Genomic DNA, 21,612 nt, shown 5'->3' with positions numbered 1-21,612 from the left:
ACAGGGATCCCCAGATTTTAGATACATTCTGTAAATTAGTCCATTTGAAGTACCTTGGTTCAAAAATTATTGCCCTATGATGCACCGTTTTGCTCAGGTTATAGTCATGACAAGCGTTTTAGCAGTATACAGCTCAGTCTACAACCCTACACTCCAGAAAAAACACCTTATCAGATTCAATGCCATATGATGCTTCAAGCAGTCTTCCAAAAAAATAATAATAATCATGGGAATCAATAGGTTTGGATTAGTACTTTTGTTCTCATACATAGACTAAATTAAGAAAGAGGAAGAGACTTTACATAAAGAAATATACAGGATCTCTGTAAAATCACCAGTCCTGCATTAAATCCCATCACCCCAATAACCCTATCTTGTAATTTAAGGCCAGTAACTTGAAGCTGTGCAATTGGATGTATGTACCCTTTAAGTGAGTGAGCGCCTGTTACTCGTCCCAGCTTCTGCCAACCTAGCAGTTCGAAAGCACGTAAAAACGCAAGTAGAAAAATAGGGACCACTACGGTGGGAAGGTAACAGCATTCTGTGCGCCTTTGGCGTCTAGTCATGCCGGCCACATGACCACGGAGACATCCTCGGACAAGTGCTGGCTCTTTGGCTTTGAAACAGAGATGAGCACCGGCCCCTAGAGTCGGAAACGACTAGCACACATGTGCGGGGGAACCTTTACCTTTACCTTTACCCTTTAATGAAGATTATAATAACACCATTTCTCACTCTGCCTCTGGTCCATCTTGCCTATATTCAAAAGCTAAACAGAACCAGATTCGATTAATACTTGGGTAGGAGGGGAAGAGCAGGGCTGTAGTAGCAAAAGGCGGCAAAGAGTGTTTTGGTCTTGTTGCCAAAAAAACAAAACACACATACAAAAAAAAAACCCGTGCACGGATGCGTCCCTGTGATCGCCAGGAGAAAAGTGCAACACGAAGGAATTGCACGTTTTTGATCGACAAACGACCCCAACCTTCCCTGCCATAAATGGCAATAGTCAAGACGATACGAAGGAGCCAGACGGGTGCGAGTACGAGCGAACCCGAGTGGGGTCAAGGAAGTCTGGGTGGCCTCGAAAGAGCCGCTCCGCCGCCGCCGCAGCAGGAGCAGCGGCGGTGCCGCCGGCGGGTGCTGCTTCCCCGCCCGCCTCGGCCTCGAGGAAACGCCGGCTGGAGAGCGGCGGCTGCCGCGGCGCGTCCCCTCCGCGTCCAGGGCCCGAAGCCATTCTTCAAGGCCTGGGCGGTGCTGCGTTGGGAGGGCAGCTCGGCAATTCCTTCTATTGTTCCCAGTGGCGTCTTATCTCGGCGGCTGGCCGCCCGGCCTGCTGGCTCGGCACGTCCTGTCAGCGGCCTTAATTCCACCGCAGGGAGCTCCCCCTCGGACTCGCATTGTTCGCGCGGGGGATCACTCCCGGATGGGTTCCTGTGTTTTGGAGAGGCCTCCGGGGATTGGTGCTGGCCGCTGGCCAGCTGGCAGCCTTGTCAGGGTGATGGGGTGTCGGGACCGGGCCGAGGGTGTCCTCTTCGTCCCCCTCCCTCCCTCCCTCCCGGCGCTATTGTCTCGATGGCAGGAAAAGCTCGGGCCAACACGCGACGGGGCCAAATTAGACGGCGGAGGCAGGTTGCGCTCCGCCTGAGCCTGGTAGGTTCGAGCCGCAGCCACCCCGGGCGCCTCGGGAAGTGGGCGAGAGGTTGCGCGGGGGGAATTGAGACACACGCGGCCAAGCAGAGGAGGGACGGAGGGGCTGCTGGCCTGACACGTGCGTAGACCTCACTTGTCCAAGCAGATGTTTCCCATCCGATGAACGTGAGCTGAACGTGTGGCGAGGGATGGCATTTCCTAGCCAGCAGCCCCGAGTCCAGAATTCTGTCCGGCAACCCCTCTGGTGCAGAAGAACCCCTCTGGACGGTTTGCAGATGCTCTGGACTGCCCCCTAAAGTGTGTGTGGGGGGGGGGATCCCATCCACAAATCTGCCTCCTAATGTTTATTGTTCAGTGTTTATCTCTCTGCCCTCTAATGATCCCTGTCGCTGAACCAAGGAGTAGTGTGCTCACCTGCTCATCTTGTTTATCTGAAGTATTTATTCGCCATGTTAGGGTAGGCTGCTTCTTCCGCTTGGTTACATTCTTCAGAATTCTGGGAGTTTGAAGTTCACACTTCTTAAAAGTTGCTGAGGTTGAGAAAGGCTGGGTTAGAAGGCAATTAAAAAAACAAATTGTCTATAACCCAGATGGGTTCTTACCAGTGCTTTTTTTGTAAAGGAAAAAGGTGCCGGAACTCACACATGTCATACAACCCGCCTTGCCTACTCTACAAGGTTCCATCCAAAAAAGGTGCCGGAACACGTTCTGAGTGTTCTATGACAAAAAAAAGCCCTGGTTCTTACCATTCTTCTTCACAAAAAGTAATTCTTGGTTTTCTCTCTAGTTTTTTATGTTTCCCATTTAGAAAATCTCTCAAAACCTGCCTCTCAAGTAGCTTGAGAATGCTAGAAGTGTAGGGAGCCAGCAAGGTAACCATACTAGGTGTAGGATATTGGTCCATTTTACTGCAGTTTTATTTATGTCTGTGTTTTAAACTTTTTAAAAGTTTAAAAATTTTTTTAAAAAAAATGTTGTTCCATGCTTGCTTACTTGATTGTGTTATTATATACCACTCCATCACATATGTGAGATGGGCAGCTACATAATTGTAGAAAATAAATAAATGCACAGCTCTCTACAAAGGGCTGTAATGCTGGAAAAGATGGAAGGAAGGATATCATTATGGAAGGAAGGATAGACTCAGTTACAATGGGTAGTGGGTGCACTTTTGGGAGACCCGAAAGAACAGGCTAATCTAGATCATCATGGAGAAAATCCACCTACGTGGTTACTAAGAATCAAAAACAACATGATGGCATATAAATCAATAGGACTGTAGGATGAGAAAAGGGGACGTTGCTAGGGTTAAGCAATAGGGAAATCGTATAAAGTTTTACAGCTTTCCAGTAGAACTTGATCTGTTTTCTGCTTACTGCTGTTGTGCAACACCAAACATATTGATGGGGGTGATAAATAGTGATGTAAGTACAGTTACTTTGCTGAGCCAGATCAATCAAACTCGGCATTCTGTATCCAATGGTGACTAGCTAAATGCTTGTAGAATGTTGATAAGTAGCAAAGCTTCATAACAGTGGTGGTGAAATTAAAGACTGTATGTTTCCTCAAGGCTTTCCTCAAAAAACCATTGCAATAGGAGATATTAGCAACTCTTATTGCAACATTCTCTGGTCATGAGTTCCTTAGTTGTGGAGGCATTTGGGAGGGAAAAAATATCTTGTTTTGGTTTTCCTTAAAATCTGCATTTTGAGGAAAGGGTGGAGGTGATTTCTATTCAGCTTTCCATACCACTCATATAAAAAAATCAGGGAGAAAAATGGTTTAAAAGATCCACCAGCATGGCATTTGTGCAAATTAATAAGGCAAATGCTTGTGCTTTTGGCAAAAAATCTTAGCTTACACAGAACTGTACTAAGATACAGCTACAGTGGCTGGTGTTTTTTTAAAAAAAATAAAAATCAGACAGTTATCTCTAATCTGTTTCAGATATCCATTTTAATTCAAAGCTCTCTTCTCATTCAAAAAATAACTCTAGCAATAACATGGCAGTCTTTTTACTTATTAAAATATTGTATCCCTGTTTTCAGTTTACTCACATCGCCAAGACAGATATTTGAGACTTAATTTTGTTACTATGGACTAATATGCTTTCTGTGAAATGCATCCACTTGTTCCTGCAATTTTCTGGGGGGTTGTCTGCAAAATTGGGAAAAAGAGTTTACCCATTAAGAGTGATAGCAGGAACTGCTGCCCTGATTTTAATGTGGCTTCATAATGTCATCACATGGCCAAATCAGATTGGTTAACATATAACTGCTACTTGATGTCATAATTTATGATGCCAACTCATGATTATCTATATAGAGAATAAATGAACAAAAATGAAGCCATATAAAAATGTGGTGACATGCCTTTTCAGGGTTCCTAAAAGTGCCAGTTTTTATGGCCAAAGTCTTTAATGAAGCAAATCTAATTATTGATGTATTTTTAGTTATTTTGCTGAGTCATACGTATTGCTCCAGTCGAAATAAATCTTGAGTAGTTTATTCAGTAAAAAAACAGATCAAAACAAGTTACAGTAATAAATAATTGACGCCTTACACAATCAATGCAGGCAATACAAAACTCTTCTAAAAAGGAATAAACACTCAAAACCATCCCACAAAGACCTTTTGGAAGAGGATCTATGGAAATAATAATAATAATAATAATAATAATAATAATAATAATAATAATAATAATAATAATAATAATAATAATAAGAAGAAGAAGAAGAAGAAGAAGAAGAAGAAGAAGAAGAAGAAGAAGAAGAAGAAGAAGAAGAAGAAAGAAGAAGAAGAAGAAGAAGAAGAAGAAGAAGAAGTTGGAAGGGACCTTGGAGGTCATCTAGTCCAACCCCCTGCTAAGGCAGGAAACCCTATAACATTTCAGACAAATGGCTGTCCAGTCTCTTCTTAAAAACTTCCAGTGTTGGAGCATTCACCACTTCTGGAGGCAGGTTGTTCCACTGGTTAATTGTTCTAACTGTCAGGAAGTTTCTCCTTAGTTCTAGGTTGCTTCTCTCCTTGACTAGTTTCCATCCATTGCTTCTTGTCCTGCTTTCAGCTGCTTTGGAGAATAGCTTGGCTCCCTCTTTGTGGCAGCCCCTGAGATATTGGAACACTGCTATCATGTCACCCCTCACCCTTCTCTTCATTAAACTACACATACCCAATTCCAGCAACCGTTCCCTATATGTTTTAGCCTCTAGTCCCCCAATCATCTTTGTTGCTCTTCTCTGTACTCTTTCTAGAGTCTCGACATCTTTTTTACATTGTGGTGACCAAAACTGGATGCAGAATTCCAGATGTGGCCTTACCAAGGCATTATAAAGTGGTATTAGTACTTCACGTGATCTTGATTCTATTCCTCTGTTAATGCAGCCTAGCACTGTGTTGGCTTTTTTGGCAGCTGCAGCACACTGCTGGCTCATATTTAAGTGATTGTCCACTAGGACTCTGAGATCCCTCTCACAGTTACTACTATCGAGCAAGGTACCACCTATACTATACCTGTGCATTTGATTTTTCCTGCCTAAATGTAGAACCTTACTTTTTTCACCATTGAATTTCATTTTGTTAGATAGTGCCCAGTGTTCGAGTCTGTCCAGATCCTCCTGTATCTTAAACCTATCTTCTGGAGTATTGGCTATTCCTGCCAGCTTGGTGTCATCTGCAAATTTGATGAGTTCCCCATCTATCCCCTCATCCAAATCGTTGATGAAGATGTTGAAGAGCACTGGGCCCAGAACAGAGCCCTGGGGCACCCCACTACACACTTCCTTCCATGTAGATGCAGTTCCATTGAGGACCACACGCTGAGTATGGCCTGTCAGCCAGCTACGAATCCATCTGGTGGTGATGCTGTCTAACCCACATTTTTCTATCTTATCTATCTTATCCCAGATCATAAGTTAGGTCTATACAGGAGAATGCAACCCTGTCTAGAATTGAAATGGAAATTACAGATTTCTAGAGGTAGACCTATTCCATCTTTGTGGAACTAAACCTGAGCCTATTTCTCTCTGCCCAGACCCTAACCGCCACCAGACATGGAAAGAACTTCAGCTACACCTTTTGTTTGATCCCATATCAAGATGTACTGTGCAATGCAAATGATGTACTATGGGTATCATCGGTACCTAGCCCTAGAAATAGGAGGTATAAATAAATAAATCCTATGACCTCACCAACACCTTTTATATTTATCTTAAAAGTGTGCGTATGTGGAAGAGTCAAGTTTTGTGGCACCACATAACAGAGGTTCCTTGGGCTGACTTCTTCCCCTCACCTTCATTGACTGGAGCCACCGGTACAAGAAGGAAGAAATTCCTGGTAAAATAGTGTCCCTGTCTCTCAGTGCTTGCGGACTGTGCAGAAGGATGCCATGACTGATGATCTCAAAAGCTACCAAGAGATCCAATAGACCTATAGATTCAGCTCCCCTATCTCTGTCGAGCTGCAAGTCATCCACAAGAACGATCAATACGATCTTGCCTGAAAATGAACTGAAAAGGGCAAATAGCAATAGCAATAGCTGAAGTTTAGATGCTATTATTTTTTCCTCTTCATTTTTCAGAAAATCGCCACCGTCATTTTTAAAAACCAGCTAACCAACTTCCAGCATCCATCGGCAAGACGTTTTCCTCAATGGGTGTGTGGGATCTTAAGAAGTTTGCTTTCAGAAATATAAAAACAACTTCAAGTACATCAGAGCATATCTACTGACTTAAAAATATCAGGCATAATTTTGTTGTGGAGACTGATGCAAATTTTGGATCGATCACATCAAAAGTTAAAATATGTGGGGATTAATTCAGTGATTGGGAAAACACACCTTCCCCCACTTATAAACTTCACCAGAATCTGAAGCACACGAGGTCCATCTCTAAAGGAAAATATTTGTAGCTCAGGGTTGAAAATGGGGGGGTCCTTGATGCTCTCTGAGCTTGGTTGTTTTCTTGCAAACGTTTCATTACCCAAACTAGGCGACATGATAAGTGCTAGTCCAGTGCTAGCATGATCACCAGCACTGACAACATTACCCAGTTTGGATAATGAAATGTCTGCAAGAAAACAACCAAGCTCAGTGAGCACCCAGGACCCGTCTTTATTTCCCTTCCTCATCCTCTTTCTCTCAATCCTCCTCCTTTTCTTTCTTCTTCGTGTCTTCCTATCATTTTCCACTTGGCAGTTTTTAAAGACGTTCGACTTCCATTTGAAGAAAGGTGTGACACCCCAGTGAAGACATGCAATGATCTCGTTTTCAGTTCAAAGGAGTTTTCCTCTGTTGCCAGCACTTGGAGTCTTGGGCCAAGGAAAATTTTGCCAGTTACGGGAACGGAGAGGAGCAAGGTGGGAAGGAAGTGGCAGATCTTCCTCCTGAACCCTTTCTATGGGCAGTACTCGAAGGACTTTCATACTCTGCCCCTGGGCCCAGTCTCAGCACGTAGCCCTTTCTCTTTTCTGGAGCCCCTCCCTGGCCTCCTGACCCTCATTGTCACACTCCCCCCCTTCCACCACCACCACTGTGCAACAAGCAAGCAGCCTGAATAACTTTGCTTACAATAGGCTGAGGGTTTTAAGAGAAGGTAATTTATCAACATGTCCAGGGGGACACCCACCACAGATATAAATAGTAATGGAACTGGGGCAGAGCCAGGTCTCTGGCAGTAGCCCATAGAAAGGGGGCAAAACAACAGGAATCAGTGGGAAAAGGAAGGGGGGGACCTAAATTTTGAAGACTAGGATTCTTCTCAGAAGCCTTTGGCAAGATCAGAAGAAAACTATTAACAGAAATTTATTAGCAAAACAGGAAGCCTGACACACAAATAATAAGAACAAGGATTCTTATTAAGGGTCTTTCTTTCTTTCTTTCTTTCTTTCTTTCTTTCTTTCTTTCTTTCTTTCTTTCTTTCTTTCTTTCTTTCTTTCTTTCTTTCATTTCTTCTTCTTCTTCTTCTTCTTCTTCTTCTTCTTCTTCTTCTTCTTCTTCTTCTCCTCCTCCTTCTCCTTCTCCTTCTCCTTCTCCTTCTCCTTCTTTTGAAACTATCTCTTATCCAAATGGGTTCCTGCAAAAGATGGCACGCCATGGCTCCGCTGCTTCTGCACGTACCGGTACCAGAATGCCAAGCGGATGATTGATTTCAAGTCATTTCTCAAATTCGTAGACCACCTGACATCCAGACAAAGTTGGCCAGATTTAGTGATGGTGAAGGGGGAAAAATGCTCAAAGGAAATTTGCTGATACTTGCAAATCTTCATTGTCGCTTTTTCTGGCAAACTGGCAAACATTAAAAGTGGAAGTTTTGGTTCCTGCTCTCAAAAGAATATATACCGGTATACGTACACATACCTATACATATGTTGTATATATGTATATGTATACTGTATGTGTATACACACACACACACACACACACACACACACAATTATCACAGTACATTTTGAATACATAATGGGGGGAAAATAGTCTTGAGAGTTTACAAGGTTGATACTACTGTATATGGTACAAAAGAAGAGAAATCCATTCTCATGCAGATCCACAGGCCTGCTGCTATCCAAATCTGTTGCCAGGAACTTTCCTCCAGTCTGGCAGAATTTGGGGGTCTGGCAAAAGTTTTACCTCTCCTTGAAGCTTGAACAGTAGACAAGGAAAGACCAAGTTTTACCATTTTTCCTGTCACTTCAGCTGGAAAGGATAAGTAGCAGAATTGTATTGTCAATCTTGCTTGTGTTTTTTTTAAACAAGTCTTGCAAAAAGCTTGTAAGAAAGGGGGGGATTTTAAAAGCTCAGCTTTTAATTGATGAATGTACAGTGGTACCTCTGTACTCATTGTTAATTGTTTCCAGGAGACACCATGAATATCAAAAATGAACAGTACCAAACAAACTTTTCCCATAAGGAATAATGTAGTGGCCATTTCTAGCTTATGTGTTGAGTACCAAACAAACGATGAGGACTGGGATAAAATTTTCACATCAGAATTTGATGAGTTTCAAAGCAGTTGAGTACCAAAGTATAACTGTATATAAAAAGTAGCCGTGGAGAGCAGTGATCACAACACTATATAGCCTGTCAGGGCAGAAGTGTTTGTCTACAAAGAAATAATGCAAAGCAGCAATTTGGACAGCATAAGTCAGAAAACACAGGTTATCCTTGACATGCAACCATTCATTTAGTGACTGTTCGAAGTTACAACACTGGAAAATAGTGACTTATGATCATTTTTCATTGTGGCATCCCCATGGTCACATGATCAAATTTGGACATTTGGCAAGTGGCATGTATTTATGATGGTTGCGGTGTCCCAGAGTCATGTGAACACCTTTTGTGATCTTCTGGCAAGCAAAGTCAGTGGGGAAGCCAGATTCACTTAATAACCATGTTAGTAGCTTAACAACTGCAATGCTTCACTTAATAACTCTGGCAAGAAAGATCGTAAAATTGAGCAAAACTCACTTAACAGCTGCCTTGTTTAGCAACAGAAATTTGGGGCTCAATTGTGATCTTAAGTTGAGGACTACCTGTAATATACTTTTGATAAGTAGCAGAAAAAGACTAGTGGAAGTCGTTACCTGATCCGCAGGGAGAGGCTTAGAGGATGTTGAGTGTTCTGGTTCTTGAGTATGGGCTAGTGACCCATACTGATGAGATACTGTTGGATACTCATTTTGAGAAGAGTCAGGTGGGCCTTGTGGTTAAGACACCAGGCTAGGAACTGGGAGATCATGAATTCTAGTTCTACCTTGGGTATAAAAGCTAGCTGGGTGACTTTGGGCCAGTCATTCTCTCAGCACACCTTGCAGGATTATTTTTCTGGTGAAAATAGCATGAGGAAGAAGTAGAAGTTATGTTCACAATCTTGAGTTAGTTATAAAAATAATAAAGGTGATAGATAATAGGAAAGAGAGAGAGATTAGGACTGGCATCAAGCTAATTGTGTGGAGCAGTTCTAAGATATCTGATACTGAGGAACAAACGAGGCCTTGTCAGGCCTTGTCAGGCCTTGTCGGAGAGGGTTTCAAAGCCTTTCCTGATGCTTTCAAGTGTCACCAGGTGTACTGGATGCAAGAGAAATCCCATCCCAAGGAGTTCAGGTACTGAGAAAGTTAAAACTGTGCATCAAACATGGGAATATGAAACTGAGGCACTGAAACAATTCCAAAAAATTCTCTTCCCCAGTGGTCCTTTAAACAGATGATGGAGCAGCTCCATTTTGTGTTTCTTTTGTGCTTTTCTCTCACATGGATCATCCCTCTCGGGACAGAGTGTATGTCAGATAAAAAGAAAAAAAAGAAACAATCCCAGATACCTGGGTTGGAGATTCAGGGAAAATACAGCCATCTAGGGACTAATGGAAGCTAGATGTGAAATTAGCATTTTGGCTTTTCAGATGATTTGAATGGTGCTTTTGCTAATCTATTTTGCCTTTGATTTTGCTATCCTGTGCCCTAGTTTCTTCTGCCTTTGTGTCTGTTTGTGGCTAGAGGGGGAGTTCCTGGAGAGAAATCACTTTGAATCAGTTCTTTTCGTTTTCTCTCTTCCTTTGTCTTTCACTCCCATTAATCCCCTAACCTTGATATACATAATAAGGAAGGAGGCTTGGATGTCTTTATTGAATCAGCATATTCATTCTGGAAGGACTTTAGAGCACTCTCTGCCAGATTAAACTACTGAGAAAAATCAAAGGTCTCCTTTCTTGTAAATTAAACTAGTGCAGAGAGAGACCTCCTCTGGAGTAGAGTGGATGATAGAAGCAGCATTGATTGATTGACTGATTGATTGACTGATTACGTGCCATCAAGTCAGTATTTACGCTTAGTGATCATCTAAATACATTTCCTCCGTAACGATAAGTCCTCTAACCTGGAGATCTTCCAGTGGTGTCCTCATCATACTGTAACTGAGTCCATCTATTGTATTTTTACTAGTTATCCTCTTCTCTGTCCTTTTACCTTTCCCAATATCAGACTTCCTTCAGAGAGCAAGCTCTTTGCATAATGTGTGTGAAGTTGGGTAGTTGGAGCCTGGTTACTTTTGCCTCAGGTGAAAACTCTGGCCTGATTTGTTTGATATCCATTGGCTTGGGGTTTTTTCTTTTTTTTCTTTGATTAGCCAGGATATTTTCAAGTGTCTGCAGTATCATACTGAACAGGTTTTGCCTAAGAGCAAGAGAGAATACAGTAAGCAGGTTATGGATGGAAAAGACTAGAGCCTTTTTGTGTAGGTACCAAATATCCCAGGCCACCATATTCTGTTGTGCTTGTGTATGTGTGTAAATACCTACCTCATTATACCGGGTATCACCAGTGTTATAGAAAGTGGTTATCAATTCATTCATTCATTTTTGACTGAAGGAAGAAGCAACAGATTATTCTTTGCCTCAGGCAAGGCTGGTCCTATACCTAAATTATTCCTGCTACTTCCATCCACTGGCAGGTTCCTCCACCCCCACCCCCACTGCCCAAGGCAACAGCTACAAGTACGTATCATTCAGAAGGCAGTGACTAAACCACAGACAGTTTCAGGAGTTTCTGTCTGAGGTAAATGTTCCCTATGAAGAAATTATGTTTCACACAGAAGTCCGTTGGCTGAGTCCAGGGAGAGTTTTGAAAGGTTTTTATGACTTACTTCCAGAGGTTTCTGCTTTTCTGCTTTCAAAAAACAAAGTACTGAATGGAAATGGCGCCTTGCCTTTCTGACAGATGTAACAGAGCTACTCAGCAGTTTCAATGTGCAACTTCAAGGAAAGGGGAAGCTCGTCTATGATATGTATTCACATGTGAAAGCATTTGAGGTATAAAATTGGACATACTCATTAAACAAGTGAGGGAGGAAAACTTCTGCCATCTTCCCACAGCTCAAAAGCTATTTGTGGAAAAACCAGCAGTTGCATTCCCAAACAAAACATGTGTGGATTCACTGGAAATGTTGCAAAAGCAGTTTCAAAGTAGATTTAAAGAGCTTCGTCTCCATGAACAGGACATACAACTTTTCTGGAACCCATTTTTCTATTGATATTGAAACTGTTGATCCGATTTACCAAATGGAACTGGCCAAATTACAGAATTGTGCCTCTCTGAAAGACGCATACAAGTCAAACAGCCTTACTAATTTCTATGCATCTTTCCCCTCTGAGACATATCTTAACCTCAGGAACCATGCACCTAAAATGGCAACCATCTTTGGCAGCACCTATGTCTGTGAACAGACTTTCTCCCGAATAGAACATCTGAAATCTCCAACCAGATCCAGACTAATTGATCATCACTTGTTACGACTAGCAGTGACAAATATGGAACCATACATTGACTACCCTATAAGTCGAAAGCAGGACCGTACTTCCCATTGAAATACTAATAAGTTTATGTTAATTAAAATTATTCTTCATTTTAAATATTGTATTTTTTCCCTGGATTTTTTGCACTACTAATAAGATATGCAGTATGCATAGGAGTTCGTTTGGTGAAAGTAAAACAAAAACAAAAAAACAGACCCAGAAGAAAATATTCAAATATAGACAAATAATTAACTCAAATAGATTTTTTATTAATAAAACTTATTAACATTACATCATTATTTTTTTTCAAACACTCTGAGGGACAACGAACTGGCCCTGTTTAAAAACTTTGAGAACCCCTGGTATAGAGAGTCAGTGTTCCATTCTCTAATTCTTTGCATGAGTGGAGTGGGGCAACTTTACAAGGAATAGCCACCCTCCATTCATAGCATATGTGGCAAAAGTGAGTATGTGCCAGTTACAAAAAGAAGAATAATGGAATAATAGAGTTGGAAGGGACCTTGGAGGTCATCTAGTCCCCACCCCCCCTGCTCAAACTGGTGACCCTGTACCATTTCTGATAAGTGATGTCCAGTCTCTTCTTGAAAGCTTCCAGTGATGGAGCACCCACAACTTCTGGAGGCAAGCTGTTCCATTGGTTGATTGTTCTCATTGTCAGAAAATTTCTCCTTATTTCTAGGTTGAATCTCTCCTGGATCAGTTTCTATCCATTATTCCTTGCCTGGCCTTCAGGTGCTTTGGAAAATTGGTTGTCCCCCTCCTCTCTGTGACAGCCCCCAGACTGAAACAGGATCCCAGATGAAAAACTAAGGAGAAGGTAACCAGGGGAAAATATGTATTCTTCAACGTGACTGTTATTCCTTTCCCCACCTTTTCAGGTTTTATTTTTTAAAAGCATCTAATTTCCAAATAGTTGGCCAGCTTTAACCTTTATATTTGTAGCAATCACCTGTGCAACTCTTAAGCCGGTCTCAGGTGTGGCTTCATAAACTAAAGATAAAGTCCCGGTATTTGCCCTGAGAAGCTTTTACGTATTTATTCAGCTGAATGAAGAAGGGCCCCTTCACTCAGAAGGAAACCCTTAACGGACAGTGAGAGACATATCTATATGCTTCTTAAGTTGTTTTCTTCATCACACACACACAAGCTGGCACTCTATAGATAAGATAAAGAAGTACAGAAATAGCTGGCTACATCTGTGTGGTCCTGGGTGATTCCTCAGAGACATTGGGTGTTTCCATGTCCTCAGGGAAATTGGGTGTTTCCCTGGGGACTTCCCACGACCTTGAAGGCCTGCTGAGGTAATGGTGCCATCTGCATGTATGTTCCCTCAAAGCCCTCACAGAAATTATTAGATTCCTGATCAACCCAAGAGAGACATGCATCGGTCCTTTGACGATTCACTTCCCAGTTGGCACAAACTGCAACTGGCCTGTAGTTTGCTGCAGTATTAGCAATGCTACCCTTGATGCTCCCATGGGTCTGAGAAGCACTCTAATAGGAGACCCATTATCCTCACACAGAAATGCTTACTTGCTGTACTCGGAGAGCTAGTTCAAGGATTAGAAGGGCAATAACTGTCTCTCCCATTTCCTGACATGTCAAAGCAGGCGAAGGAGAGATGGGAACCAGGATGAGCCTTTTGTCAGCCCTCCTGAGGGAACAAAGCCTGCGTACAATTATTTCCATTTAATTACTTCCTTGTAACAACTTCCCCTTTGCTGCTACCATGGAATATCTCTATGTAAGAACATGACATACAAGCTCCTTAAAGAAAAAAAGAAAAAGAAAGAAAAAACAATCTACTCCTTAGTACAATAGCACAATATGCCCTCAAGTATAATTTGAATAATGTAACATATATAACAAAGTAAAAGACAACCTTTACTAGGAGCCCTTTCTTCGCTTCCTCACATCTGATTGATTATGGGCCATGACGTCACTGTCAACTCTTAGCAACCCTGTAGATAGACTTTCTCTGGGACAATCTGTCCCTAACTTGGCCTTTCAGCTCCTCCTTCCTCATATAGTGTGATATTTTAGGATGCTTCACTACTGAAAGTTTAGGCAGAAGCCATTTCCCTCTGTAATACTTTGCAACCATCAGGCTGGAATGCTAGGTTGGAAAGCACAGTTAATCTTGCTTGCAGCTCCTGATACCCCAAAGATTGCATTGCCCAAAGTGACTGAATTACTGTAACTTTGCCCTCTTCTGTATGTGGAAGTAAGCAGCTAAGAGGGGCGTTATGCCTTCATCTTAATACTCCTGTTTTACTTACAACAGAAAACTCTTAACTGAGCAAAAAGGGTAGAAAATTCTACCCTTGTCTTCTCTGGGAGCCCCATTATCATGTGCTCTTTGGTGGCTGAAGGTCCCCAAACTGCGGGGAGAAGAGCAACCCTGTTAAAAAATTAACCATGTAACATCATGTACAAGCACCATGTCAGCAGCTGTTGGTCTCACAATTGGCTTTAGATGCACAGAGAAGCCATTCGGACAAACTACTTGATGTATTTGCAAACGCGCTCTGCTTTCGATTAATGGCAAACTTGCATTTCCATCTAAAGGATCTTGGCCAAGTTTGCTTTCACGGATGCTGCTTGTATGATTGTTCTGTCCTGCTCAGTTGAATGAAAGTTGTAAGTACAGAGAGAGAAAGAGAGAGTGCGTTGCCTCAAAGTTATATGCTGAGAAATGACTGCTAAGTGCGAGTCCCAGAAAAGCTGAAAACCAGGAGAATCGGTCCCTTTGATTTCTTATAAATAGGCGTAATCAAAGGTGAATGAAAAAAACATGATCTTTTAAGGCTGCTGCATAGTTATGAGTGAAAAGCAGCTAAAGTCATTGTCAATGTTGTCTGATCGTTCCCTAAGGGAGTTTCTGCCCTAAAGTGCACTAAACTCTTAGTGATGCTTGAAAGTGTTGTTGGCATTGGTTCATGCGTCACCAGAACTCTTCAGTTAGAGAGCAATGAGGGACGGAGAAGAGAGGAAAGGAAGCATAGGGAGAAAAGGAGACACAAGTAGTATCTGCTGCAATGAAGATACAAATAGTCTTCATTTAGTGACCACAATTGGGACCGGCAAGTTGGTCCTTAAGCAAAGCATCACTAAGTGAAACCGCAACTGTGCTTACAATCTTGCTTCAGCTTTCCTTCACTTTACAGACCCGCAAAAGTCATAAGCATGAGGATTGATTGGAAGGTTACTTTTTCATCATTTTCATAACTGCAAACAGTAGCTGTGTGAGGCAATCACTAAAGGAGGACCACCTTTAGAAATGGCAAGGCCTTGGTTTACTCTTGTGCACTATGTTGCTGATAGAACACAATGACGCATAGATTTCTATTAACATCAATTTAATGTGCTGAGGAGGTGGAAAAAGATCAATCCCATGCAAGAATTGTTGAGGAAAGGTGGGAAATAACATGAGCAATGTCATACCTTCATGTGGCAAACCCATTTGGAATATTGTATGAAGTTTGGGTTTCCCAATCTTTACACCCATCCATCCATCCATCCATCCATCCATCCATCCATCCATCCATCAATACATACATATAATAAATAATCTCTGTGGAAAGGTTCAGGAAAGGACAATCAAAGGAATGAAGCAATTGTCCTATGAAGAAAGGTTAATTTGGGGGTTTATGTGTTATGTACAAGAATAAATTGATTGCTTTAGTGATATGGAGTATTGTCAAGTTATAAAATGAATGGGGAAAGGAGACAGAACTCGCGTATTTATGCTAGTAAAACCAAGCTGCTAGCTATAGAATGAGAATGGAGAATAAAAAAAATATTTTTTTTTATTCCCCATTCTCATTCTATAGCTAGCAGCTTGGTTTTACTAGCATAATATAAATATAAAGACATTGGGAATTTGCTGCTACATGTCTCAGGGAGTTGCTGTGATCTTAGATGGTTTTACAGATAAAGAATTGGTAAAAATGGAGCTCCCAGATTCAGAAGATGTATAATATGAAAATAATTTCAGACTGAACGGTGGAAACACAACTCCATCTCTCTGTCTTTCTTTTGTAAGTTCTCACTCACAGTTAGTAGTTTGTTTAACTCCGGGAGTAATTTTAAAAATGCTTTGGGATTTAGCAGGCTCTTAGAGGCAAGAGAACTACTAGCAAGAATTATGGAACTGAGAGGATCTATGAAAGTGTGCTTAATTGAGGAAGTGAGAAAGGAAGGGAGATTCATGAAAGCGAAAGGAAGACAATGGCAAGGATGTGAGTGAAAAGGATTGGACAAAGAATAGATAGCAAAAGAAAGAAACCTGTTCGTTATCCCCACTGTGTCTGATCACAACTGGCACTGTGATTATTATCTGGAGATAATAATTATTTTCTGAAGAAAGGATGCACATGCAGTGGCTCTTCTAATGCAGAGCGGGGGCAGTTTCAGGTATGCAAGAACTGCTACCCCTCAAACCTTTATTTATTTTCTTATTTACTTACTTCAGCTTTGCCATTGTCCTATTCCAGGCCAAACTAGTGAGCCACTAACTAGTCTGGAAAACACACACACACACACACACACACACACACACACACACACACAAAGGGAGAGGGAGAGGGAGGCAGAGAGAGGGAGGCAGAGAGAGGGAGGGAGGGAGGGAGGGAGGGAGGGAGGAGAGAGAGAGAGAGAGAGAGAGAGAGAGAGAGAGAGAGAGAGAGAGAGAGAGAGAGAGAGAGAGAGAGAGAGAGAGAGAGAGAGAGAGAGAGAGAGAGAAAACATACTGACAAGGAGAATTCAAGAAATTCCAGACCAGGAATAGGAAAACAGAATAGAATTTGGTATTTGTAGTCCTCCCAAAAACCCTCCTCTTTACTCCAATGATTTTAAAACTACAATTTGGAAAGACAAAGACCATTTTATTACTGTGAAGTTAAAAAAAAATAAGATCCCTATATACAGAAATCTACTTGTGATCTAAACCAACCTTCTGCTCACTCTTGCACTAAGAAAACCATCCTCAGTCCCAATGTGAACCATGGCAATTTTGATCTATTCTCCCGACTACATCAAAAGCTCTCCAGCTGCAGTGCTGAATGTCTGTTCCCTGCCTCCATGAATATTTAAACACATTTTTTGCCAGCAGGAGAGTCAAGATGTATCATCAGTTAGGAAGGATTCTTTTGTGTCATGACAAGATTTGGATATTGGAAGGAATGCTAAGCATGAGATTTCAAAAGGGAGAGAGAGCCCAAAGTTCAGTGATGCCATAATATGTGAACATCCTGCATTTTCTTCCTCTTTCAGAGAGAAAGCAGTAAAGAGCAGAGCATCTGGCCAGGGTAGGATTTGACAGTGCTTCTACGGTCATAGGTTTGACTTAGGATGATGTCAAGTGGAAGAGGTGGAGTGACAGATCTTGGGAACTGAGCAGTTCATTGGCAAATTGATTACAATTGGTAGCACAATTCAAAGCTGTCTTCTAAGGGTCTAGGCTCCTATTCTGATTAATTGGGGAGGGGGTGTGCCTGCATAGACCTCTAGGATTTGCTCATTGGATTTATTAAGGATTGTGGAGGATCACTGGCCCTATAGGACCTGGTGCAAGTTCTAAGCTGAGCATCCTCCCATTATGACCTGCTGCCTCAAACCACCCTATTTCAGAATATTACCTAGCCAGGCTTACCCTAGCCTACAGTCATGGCATGTGGGAAAGACCTTGGGAGACTGGGCGAAGAGATGCTGTCAAAGAAACGTTCAGATAAGAGATAGCATAATTTGCAACTGGATAGTGAGCGGAGCAAGAGACTGAGAGAACACCCTCTCTAGTCTCTTGGTGTGCATAGGAGGAAGAGAGAAAAAGAAATGTACTTTCAGACTTAACACTGATTCTGTTGATGTAGCTTTACAGTAAAGTACAAGTAGCTCAACTGGTTGTGATTCCTATCTGGTTTAACTTGGAAGGCTGACACTAGTGCTGGTAGCCTCCCTCTGCCAGTAGATCTCTTTGGTGGGTCGCTAACTTTGTAGTTTCTTCAGCAGCTTTGATCCATGGGGGCTGATTTGGTAGGCCAGACAACCCTCACCAACCTGTCAATGGCTTTGTTTAGGAGACATTAGCCACTGTATCCACCTACCAACACAACACCTCTTGTGGTCTCATTGGTCAAATCTAACAAATGGGGGTCATCCCAGGCCTACCTGCAATTAAACACAAACATGCCTCCTCTTCTTCCCATATGGAATAGTTAATACCTCCACTACCATTTTAGAAGTCTGGAGATAATTTGGCATCAAAATAAGGAAGTGGAGAAGGAGGAATGGCAAAGTGGACACACTTTACACAGTTTGAAGGTGTTAGAAACAGGGTGAAAACTAGTACAGCTGATAATGATGTCAATGCTGTGACAATGGATGCAGCTTCGTGGGAACTCAAGGATACAAACTGATAACGTTTTGGCAGACTGAGGACCTGGAGAGGGAGCCCGCGCTTCAGGCTAATTGTCGAAGTGTGAATTCCACCAGACCCGACTGGATTATTTAGGCTACAGAATTTCCTGTGAGGGTATTGAAATGGATCCTGGAAAAGTGAAAGCTGTAATCAAATGGCAACCCCCAAAGACTCACAGACAGCTTCAGAGCTTTCTGGGATTTGCCAATTTTTACCCAGATCCAGCTTCTGTGGTCGACGTTGTTGCAGCTAATCTAGAAGGGGATCCCTTTGTGATCCAAGCCGATGCCAGCGATGTGGCAGTCGAAGTTGTACTATTGCAAAAGAACCATGAGGGGGTCCTGCAACCCTGTGCCTACACGTCAAAAAAGTTCACCGACTGTGAGAGAAGGTGGGCAGCATGGGAGAAGGAAGCTTTCGCAATTCATTGGGCTCTGTTAAACTGGCGGCCTAGAAGGGAGCAAGGTGCCTTTCGAAGTATGGACTGATCACAAAAACACTGGAAACCCCTCGCAACCTTTCCACTAAGCAAGTACGGTGGGCACAGTGTTTTAACCAGTTTAATTTCACCCTAAAGTACATAACGGGGGGGACCTTTTAGCTGACACTCTATCAAGGTTGCCTCAATACAAGAGCCAGCATGAAGAGATTAATGAATCAATCTTACCTACAATGCAGATTGTGTCTCAATTAATGCTGCAAAGAGTCCCAACTTTGAGAGTCCCAAACCCCGATGATCCTGGGGCAAGAAAGCTAACACAGGAACTCTTCAACAATCGATGGTTCAAGGACAATCAAACTACCCTGACGTTTAGAGATGGATTAGCTTACAAAGGGGGAAAATTGCATTTGCCTGAAATACTTTGTCTCCATGCTCTCCAGCACAGTCACGATGTGAAAGCTGCCTGCAATTAGTGCAGGTTCGCATCTCACCAGGCTCAAGGTTGACTCAGCCTTCCATCCTTCTGAGGTAGGTAAAATGAGGACCCAGATTGTTGGGGACAATAAGCTGACTTTGTAATAATGCCACTTGGGGGGGGCGAAAGCCCTAATAAGCAGGCATATACATAGAATGAAGGCTATTGCTAAGCACATTGATTTGTGCTTTAAATTGTAAGCCGCCCTGAGTCTTCGGAGAAGGGTGGGATATAAATGGGATTAAAATAAAATAAAAAAATAAAACAAGCTGGACACTTCGGCTATTTGCAAATACTGGATTTGATTTGTCGGCAGTTTTGGTGGCCAGGTTTGAAACAGGACGTAGACAACTGTGTCAAATGCTGTGCTGTGTGTGCCACCATGAAGTGAATTCCAGGGAAGCCCCCTGGATTCTAACAAGCATTTGCGGACCCTTCCCCCCATGGGAAGAAATTGCTATGGATTTTATAGTTGAGCTATCTGAAAGTAGAGGAAATACAGTGATTTGGACTGTGATTGATCTTTTTTCGAAGCAGGCTCATTTTATCACTTGCAAAGGATTCCCGTCAGCCCAGAGACTGGCCAAGATGTTTCTTAAGCACATTTACAGACTGCACGGCACACCAAAGCAGATAATCTCTAATGGAGAGTACAATTTATAGCCAAATTTTGGAGGGGTTTTCTCAAATCAATTGGCTCATCACAGGGTTGTCATCGGCTTTTCAGCCATCTACGAATGAGGCAGCTGAAAAAGCGAGCTCGATGGTGGAACAGTAGCTCAGATGCTATGTGGACTATAAACAAACGAACTGGACTGACCTCCTCCATTTCACGGAGGTGGCTTATAATAATATTGTTCATAGCAGCATCGATTTTACGCCTTTTAAAATCACCACGGGGAAAGACTTCAACCCAATACCTGAATATCCTCAGGGACTCTCTGACTCTCTGCCTCCCAAACCAGTGGTTGAAGGGGTGAGGGGATTGTTTGGGACAAAACAAAACTCGCTCTGAATAAAGCTTCCAAGACATAATAAAAAAAGCAGATCAAAAGGGGTCCCCAGAGGTCATTTCAGGTTCGGGGAAAAGTTTACTTATCCACAAAATATTTACGACTCAAGTTGCTTAGTAAGGAATTGGGACTGAAATACATTGGTTCTTTTCCCATCATAAAGATCATAAATCCAGCGTATTCTTGATTCTAGACTTTATAAGGGAAAGTTACAGTATTTAGTACAGTGGAAAGGATACCCATTATCCGAGGCCACTTGGGTAAAATCTAGTGATGTAAAAGCCAACAGGTTCATTCATAAATGCTACGACAAACAACCTAATAAGCCAAGAGGCAACCCCTAACCTAACCTATGGTTTTGTTTGAATTGCAGGATTTATCATTATCATGCTGTGACAATGGATGTTCCCGCTCTGACAACTGAGGGAAATTGCAGCCATTTTTACTCCATTTTCAGCTTGCTTTTTCTTCTGTTTGGAGATCAGCTGTTGAAGGGGAGATGGGGTGAATGCTTGAGCTTAGCTAGCCATAATAATAATGCAGCTCCGTGGGAATTCAAGGACGCAAACTGATAACGATTTGGCGGGCTGAGGAGCTGGAGAGGGAGCCTGCGCTTCAGGCTAATTGGAGAATGTGATTTATGACTGCTTCATGGGGGTGGGAATTGCAACTTGTTACTTTGTATCTGGGAGAAAGGAATTTAGTTTTGGGTTCAACTATGTAATGCTGATACTTTGTTTCCTGAATAAAATGTTCTTTAAGGAAGAATTCTTGCCTTGGAGTTCTTTAATGGCTTTCATTTATCGGAACCATGACATATCATTTATAAAGTTCTCTTATTCTCTGGGGATGAAATAGGGCAATATTATGGGAAGGAAAATTCATGGGCATTTTTGTTCTGGGTATAATGAAAATAGAGGAAAGCTCATAATGGTTGAATTCACAAATTCAACCTAAATCCAAACCAAGAAAACCACTTTATAGCTTCAGTTATGTGTGAACTCAGGAAGTAATTTAATTATCTTGAGAATCAAGGTCAGTTGTTTTAGTTTTAAACGTGCAACAGGCAAGCTACATATTTTATTCTCTTCTATTTCCCATCTCTATTTCCCATCTTCAAAAAAGGGAAAAAATAGATCCAGGAAACTACAGACCTATCAGCCTGACCTCAATACCTGGGAAGATTCTGGAAAAGATAATCAAACAACAAATCAGCGAACACCTTGATGCGAACAAAGTTATCACTAAAAGCCAACATGGGTTTGTCAAAAACAGATCATGCCAGACAAATCTTATTGCATTCTTTGACCA

The 21,612-nt window shown here is 42.1% G+C and overlaps 1 long non-coding RNA gene across 2 annotated transcripts; it reads left to right on the top strand.

Annotated features, from left to right (window-relative positions):
- The first annotated feature begins 1,539 nt into the window (after window positions 1-1,539).
- Window positions 1,540-21,069, top strand: LOC308661628. Of its 2 annotated transcripts, XR_014024991.1 has the most exons (3): window positions 1,540-1,650; window positions 12,633-12,770; window positions 20,675-21,069. It is a non-coding gene; the product is annotated as an uncharacterized lncRNA (long non-coding RNA). The 2 variants fall into 2 exon arrangements; XR_014024992.1 differs by lacking the exon at window positions 1,540-1,650 and having other exon boundaries at window positions 12,123-12,770.
- Window positions 21,070-21,612: the final 543 nt, after the last annotated feature.

Source organism: Vipera berus, assembly GCF_964194415.1.
Source record: "Vipera berus genome assembly, chromosome: 2".
In the NCBI taxonomy this organism is placed as follows: domain Eukaryota; kingdom Metazoa; phylum Chordata; class Lepidosauria; order Squamata; family Viperidae; genus Vipera; species Vipera berus.
This window is presented reverse-complemented; position numbering and strand designations above follow the sequence as displayed.